Source organism: Carlito syrichta, unplaced genomic scaffold, assembly GCF_000164805.1.
Source record: "Carlito syrichta isolate Samal-C Ts95f unplaced genomic scaffold, Tarsius_syrichta-2.0.1 Scaffold287770, whole genome shotgun sequence".
Classification (NCBI taxonomy): Eukaryota; Metazoa; Chordata; class Mammalia; order Primates; family Tarsiidae; genus Carlito; species Carlito syrichta.
In genome coordinates, this window is record NW_007231866.1 from 467,831 (window position 1) to 475,013 (window position 7,183).

At 44.3% G+C, this 7,183-nt stretch overlaps 1 pseudogene; it reads right to left on the reverse strand.

The window, feature by feature from the left end:
* Positions 1 to 6,282: 6,282 nt before the first annotated feature.
* On the reverse strand, positions 6,283 to 6,652 carry LOC103255038 (annotated as a pseudogene).
* Positions 6,653 to 7,183: the final 531 nt, after the last annotated feature.

Below are 7,183 nucleotides of genomic sequence, written 5' to 3' on the forward strand. Positions count from 1 at the left end.
GAGACCCTGTTTCAAAAAAAAAAAAAAAAAAAAAAAGATTGTTTTAACAGCAAAAAACTAAAGCAATCTAAATGTTAATATGGTACATCTATACAATGAAACATTATTCAGTCCATTAAAAGAAAATAGAGGCTTGGTTCAGTGGCTCAGCCTGTCATCCCAGCACTTTGGGAGGCCAAGGTGAGTGAATTGCCTGAGTCTGCGGGTTCGAGACCAGCCCGGGCAACTTGGCGAGACCTCGTCTCTACAATAATCAAAAATTAGCCGGGTGTGGTAGTGTGCACCTGTGGTTCTGGCTACTTGGAAGGCTGAGGCAGAAGGATAGCCTGAGCCCAGCAGGTCGATGCTGGGGTGGCCGTGAGTATGCCACTGCACTCCAGCTTGGGTGACAGAGTGAGACTCTGACTCAAAGAAAAAAGAAAGAAAGAAAATAGATACTGTATAGATAAATAATTTCCAACCTCATTTGTTAGGAAAAAAGAAAGGTACAACACAATGTCAATAGTATGCTCCCATCTGTGTAAAAAAAAAAGGGGGATTGGAAATTGGGAGACTGTATACCATTATGTTAGTATGGGCACAAAATATTTCTGGAATCAGACAAAAGAAATCTATAAAAATGGCTTCTCTGGGAAAAGAGCTAAGGGTCTGGAATTCGAGACAGGCTGTTTCCCCTGTATGTATCCTTTTGCAATGCTGTTGTTGTTTATTTTAACTATGGGCATTATGTTACATTTTGTAATTAGAAAAGGTTAACATTTGTTAATGACCTGCAATCTTAATATTCAGAAATATACATTGTTAACATCTTGATATATTTTCTCCCAGTCTTTTCCTTTGTGTAAGTATATGCATATGTGTGTGTGTGTGTGTGTGTGTGTGTGTGTGCATTTATATACAAACATGTACATATGCTCATAAGAAACAATTCCCAAAATGATGTCAAACTAAGTATCAAACAATGTATATAATCTTTTTTTTTTTTTTTTTTTGAGTTGGAGTCTCACTCTGTCGCCAGGTTGGAGTGCAGTGGCAAGCTCACAGCCACCCCAGCGTCGTCAACCTGCTGGGCTCTGGCGATCCTTCCACCTCAGCCTTCCAAGTAGTCAGAACCAGCCTGCATATAATCTTGCATATTAATATCTATCGTTTGTCTTTATTATACCATCTTTTTTGTCAGTGTTTATTCTTTGAAAACAGATAATATTTTGAATAGCTATAAAAATTTACACACACATCTGTGCATGTGTGTGCATCATTTATGTTGTTTCTGTTTTTTTATGACCATTGGAAATAAAGCTGTAATACATATATTTGTATATATTCAATTCTTTTTTTTTTTTTTTTTTTTTTTGAGTTGGAATCTCACTCTGTCGCCCAGACTCCCGGCCACTGCAGCCTCAACTTGCTGGGTTCCGGGGATCCTTCTGCCTCAGCCTTCCAAGTAGCTGGAACTACAGGCGCACACTACCACACCCAGCTGATTTTTTATTTATTGTAGAGATGAGGTATCACCAAGTTGCCCAGGGGGGTCTCGAACCCGCGGACTCAGGCAATCTACTCACCTCAGCCTCCCAGTGGTACGGGATTACAGGCTGAGCCACCGAGCCTGGCTTATTCAATTCTATTAATTTATTTCATTCTATTTTAAATTATTTTCTCAGGATAAGTTCCTCAACTTAGAATTACTGGGAATTAAGAATCTTGGTTAGGTACGATGGCTCATACCTGTAATCCCAGCACTTTGGGAGGCTGAGGTGGCAGGATCACTTGAGCTTGGGAATTTGTGACTAGCCTGGGCAAACATGGTGAGACCTCATCTCTACAAAACAAACAAACAAATAAATAATAAAGCTGGGCAAGGTGGCATGTGCCTGTGGTACCAGCTACTCAAGAGGCTTAGGTAGAAGGATCACTTAAACCCAGAAGGTAGAGGCTGCAGTGAGCTGTGATGGTGCCACTGCACTCCAGCCTGGGTGACAGAGTGAGATTTTGACTAAAAAGAAATTTAAAAAATAATCTTTATGTATGGTAAAATTATTTTCCAGAAGCCAGGCACATTGGCTCACACCTATAATCCCGGCGCTTTGGAAAGCTGAGGTGGGAAGATTGCTTGAGTCCAGGAGCTCAAGATCATCCTGGGCAACATAGTGAGATCCCATTTCTAAAAAATATATATGTGTGTAACTTTATTAAAATATATATTATATAATATACGTTTGGAATGTTTATGCCAATTTACTGTTCCTGCTGTTTAAGAGATTATCTATTTACTTAAAGATAATGCCTTCTTCTGTAGGAAAGATTGTGCAGACTGCTTGAAAAAAATTTAGAGTTCTCTAAACTCAGGATACCTCAGCCATGGTACAAATTCATTGCATGTGAACTCCTATCCTGACCACTCCATGTGTTTGTCATGGTGCTTGAGGGGCTGTGCTGGAGCAATAATAATCTTCTGGCTTTGACCCAGGAGTCTCCTGTCTTCTGCCAGCAACCATGAAATTGGCAGTTTAACTTGTTAGTTTGCAAATGGGGTAAAATCTCAGACCCTTCACAGTTCTTGACAAGTATGCAATGACAGAGGGTAGAAGAATTAACATACCCCTAGATTTTAACAGTACATGTATACTGTTACCCATTCCATGTAAATGAGAACTATTTGGTTTTCTTTTCTTAAAGAAATATAAAATAATATATATAGACTTTTTTTTTTTTTTTTTAGTTAGAGTCTCACTCTGTTGCTCAGACTGGAGTGCAGTGGCATACTCATGGCCACTGCAGCCTCAACCTGCTGAACTCAGGGGAGCCTTCTGCCTCAGTCTTCCAAATAGCTGGAACTACAGGTGCCCACACCCAGGTAATTTTTTTTATTTATTGTAAAGATGAGGTCTCGCCAAGTTGTCCAGGTTGGTCTTGAACCCCTGGGCTCAGGCAGTCCTCTTGCCTCTGCCTCCCAAGGTGCTGTGATTACAGGTATGAACCACTGAGCCTGGAGAAAAGAATATATTTATAAAATAAACGATTACATACCATGTGCCAGTGTCCATGTTATTCTGCTCTAGCGAAGACACTACATCTTGAATTTTTCTCCAGGATCAGTCTGAATTTTGCAGGGACTAGAACGGTAAATAAAATGAAAGTGTTTTGAAGCTCACCATCTTTGAGTCCTTTAGATCTTTGGGAGTTTGTCTCAGTCTGCTGTGTGCTGCCACAACAGGAAATCACAGACTGGGCATAATGAACAGAAATGTATTTCTCATAGTTCTGGAGACTGTGAAGTCTAGTGGCCAGCATCTGGCGACACCTTCTTGCCTTCATCCCATGGTAGAAGGCAGACAAACAAGAGAAGGAGGAAAAAAAATAGACACGCTCTTACTTTTATGACAAATCTACTCCTGAGATAACAGCGTTATTGTATTCACTCCACTCCCATGGCCTAATTACCTCTTGTGAAGCTCTACCTTCCAACACTGTGGCACTGGGGATTAAGTTTCCAGCACATCCTTTCTGGGGAGACACATTCAAACCACAGCAGAGTAGCACTCATTTCCACCATCCCATCAACAGTCCTGCTTTTGATTTATATTTTGGCTTGGGAAGGGGCTTCTAGTGTGTCTTCCCTATTATGAAAGTTATTTAATAAGTCAAAAACCCAAGGACAAGGGGGGTTGAGACACCTACGAAGTATCTCTCTTCTGATGATACATTTGGGCATTGGGAAAATGACCAACAGGTGATGTAGATCTGTAATACAGACTATTGTCTGGACTCTGTGCCTTAGTCCATTTAGGCTGCCATAAATTGAGGGGCTTATAAATGATGAACCTTTAATTCTCACAGTTTTCGGAGCTGGGAAGTCCAAGATCAAGGTACCAGCAGGTTCAGTGTCTTGGTGAGAGCCTGTTCTTCATGGACACCACCTTCTCCCTGTATCCTCACATGGTGGAAGGGGTAAGGCCACTTCCTCAGGCCTCTTTTATAAGGGCACTTAACCCATCCATGAGGGTTCTTCCCTCCTGATCTATCATCGTGCAAAGGCCTCATCTCTTGATATGAACAGATTGGGGATTAGTTTCAATACATGAATGTTGAACTTATGACCATAGCACCTTGGGTAGGACTTTATTGATTCTCTGGCCTCCCTATGCACCTACTCTAACAGAAGGACTGCGATAGAGAGCTCTTTTGGCCTCTGAGTATCAATGTCAACTCAGACTCTGTGACCAATAGCCTCGAACTATTTAGGCATTACCAGTGAATTTTTGAGAACGTCTTCACCTGATGGGTCAAGCCCCACTCTGTCCCAACCAGGACCTTGACCTTGGCTTGATATATCTGTCTTGACTGAAAGGTTCACCTTCTTGGGAGCTTAGGTACTCTGAGTTTATTCTTTAGCTTATCCCAGCCTTCCATTGCTAGAGATGAGGGCCACTTTGTGAGTTACTAAGGAGACTCTCTAGCTGTCACCTTTAGCTTTTATTTGGTGATTAGTCATTCTAGGCTTTCACCATCTTTTTCCAGTGCAATCTGACTCATCCAGTCAGTCTGGCTAATCAATCATTTTAGTCTGTTTTAGTCAACTTGGACTATCATATAACGAAAGACCCTAAGTCTTGTCACTAGATGATTTCAACAACAGAAATTTGTTTCTCACAGATTTGGGGGCTAGGTCATCCAAGGTCAAGGTGCCAGCTGATGTGGTTCCTGGTAAGGGTCCTCTTCCTGGCTTGCAGATGGCCGCTTTCTTGCTTTGACCTCCATGGCCTTTCCTCAGTACACGCTAGCAGAGATAGAGAAAGGGAGAGAGATCTCTGTTCCTCTTCTTACACAGCCACCATTCCTATCAGATAAGCACCCCCATCCCCAACAACCTAATTTGACCTTAATTACCTTCTAAAACCCTATCTCTAAATATAATCACATTGGGGGTTAAGGTTTAAACACACATATTTTCAGGGGATACATTTCAGTTTAAAGTACCACCACCCAGTTCCACTGTCCTCAAAATGGCCATTTTCTCTGTGTTTCTCAAATCTCTGATACCTCACACCAGTAAATATATACTCTTTTTTTTGAGTCAGAGTCTCACCCTGTCACCCAGGCTGGAATGCAGTGGCATGCTCATGGCCACCGCAGCCTTGACCTGCTGGGCTCAGACGGTCCTTTTGCTTCAGCCTTCCGAGTAGCTGGAACTACAGGCGTACTCCACCACACCTGGCTAATTATTTATTTATTTATTTATTGTAGAGATGAGGTCTCGCCATGTTGCCCGGGCTGGTCTCAAATCCCTGGGCTCTGGCAATCCTCTCGCCTTCACCTCCCAAATTGCTGGGATTACAGGTGCGAGTCACTACGTCCGGCATGTACACTTTTTTACTAGTGTGCTAACCTGCCATGCATGAAAGTTTTCTTTGGTTGTTGTTAAGGATCTGAATGATTTCACTTTTATTTCCTACACTTTAAGCCAATCATGAAATTTCATAGTGATTTCTGGGGTGGGGGCAGAAGGAAGGCGGTGTGAAGAGTCCCTGGGCGATGACCCTGGAGAGGTGCGGGCTCTCACGGGGCAGTTGAAGGAGCACAGACTGGCCTGAGGCAGACAGGTGATGTTCTGAGAGTGCAACAACTGATACGTGGTATGCTTAACAGCTTCCAGCTTGCACAGCTGGATCAGGCCTTGGCCACCTGGCCAGTGAGTTGGCGATCAGCTCAGGGCCTTGGAGTCGCCCTGGGCAGAGATGACGACTGACTTTTTTTTGCAGCCTGGCCTTTTCCTCCGCTGTTCTGGCCCCCTCTGCTTTCTGCTGGACCGCCTTTTGGCTTCCATGGCTTCAGTGAACTCCTTCCCCAAGGTCAGATGCATCAAGGACACGGTGTCCAGGGTGAGCCCAGAGGTGGCTGCTTGCTCAGTGAGGTCATTGCTCCCCTCTTTGGGGACCAGCTCTCTCGGGATCAGTTCCCCGGCATCAAAGCAAGCCACTGGCCGGGCGCGGTGGCTCACATCTTTAATCCTAGCACTTTGGGAAGTCGAGACGAGAGGATTGCCTGAGCCCAGGGGTTCGAGACCAGCCTGTGCAACTTGGCAAGACCTCATCTCCACAATACATCAAAAAAGTAGCCGGGCATGGTGGCATGTGCCTGTGGTTCCAGCTACTTGGCAGGTTGAAAGCAGAAGGATCACCCGGGTCTAGCAGGTTGAGGTTGCAGTGCCCATGAGTGTGCAACTGCACTCCAGCCTGGGCGACGGAGTGAGACTCTAACTCAATTAAAAAATTAAAGAAATTAGAAAAACGCAAGCCACCACTGATACGAGGATGGATGGCAATGCCCGCTCATTGTCATTCTGATGCTGGTGAAGACACAAGGGAGCTGACTGGCCACAGGCTGGAGAAGGATGTGCACCGTGATGTTGCCATCGTGTCTAGCTTCGATATCAGTGATGACTGGCACGTCGTTACGTGGTCCAGCGCAGCAGTCAAAGACGATGGGTTTCTGCATCCATAGGATGAGAAAAATGAGTGCACTCCACAGAATCGGTCAAAGATGACAGCTCTGTGCTTGCATTCTTTTACAAGGCAGAGTTCACCATGGCCACAGCAACAGCAAAGGCCAGGCCGAACTTGCAGATGGACTCGAACACTTTGGCATCCATGTCTTCTTCTGCTGAGCCCTCTCACATCCTTGCATGAAAGTTTTAACAATTGGACGGTCATTTTGTGATAGGGGTCCTCATTGTCAGGTGGCCAGCTAGTGATCACGCTCCAAGACCTCATGTTCGTGTCTGCTTGCTCTGTCCTTACTCTTGGTACCAAAAGTCACAGGTTGTGCTCCTAGGACGCCAACTCTGAGACAGAATTTATTTTGCAGTGGCTCATGCCTGTAGTCCCAGTTACTCTGGAGGCTAAGGTGGGTGAATGGCTTGGGTCCAGGAGTTCAAGCCTGCAGTGAGCTATGGCCCAGACTATAGAGCAAGTCCCAGACTCATAAAAGAAAAAAAAAAGGAAGAAAGAAAGAAAGGGACTGGAGGCGGTGGCTCATACCTGTAATCCCAGCACTTTGGGAGGCCGAGGTGGAAGGCGGATGGTTTGAGCCCAAGAGTTTGAGACCAGTCTGAGCAACATAGCAACACTTTGTCTCCACGAAAAAAAAAAACCAAAAAAACAAAAACCCAAAACTAAAACAA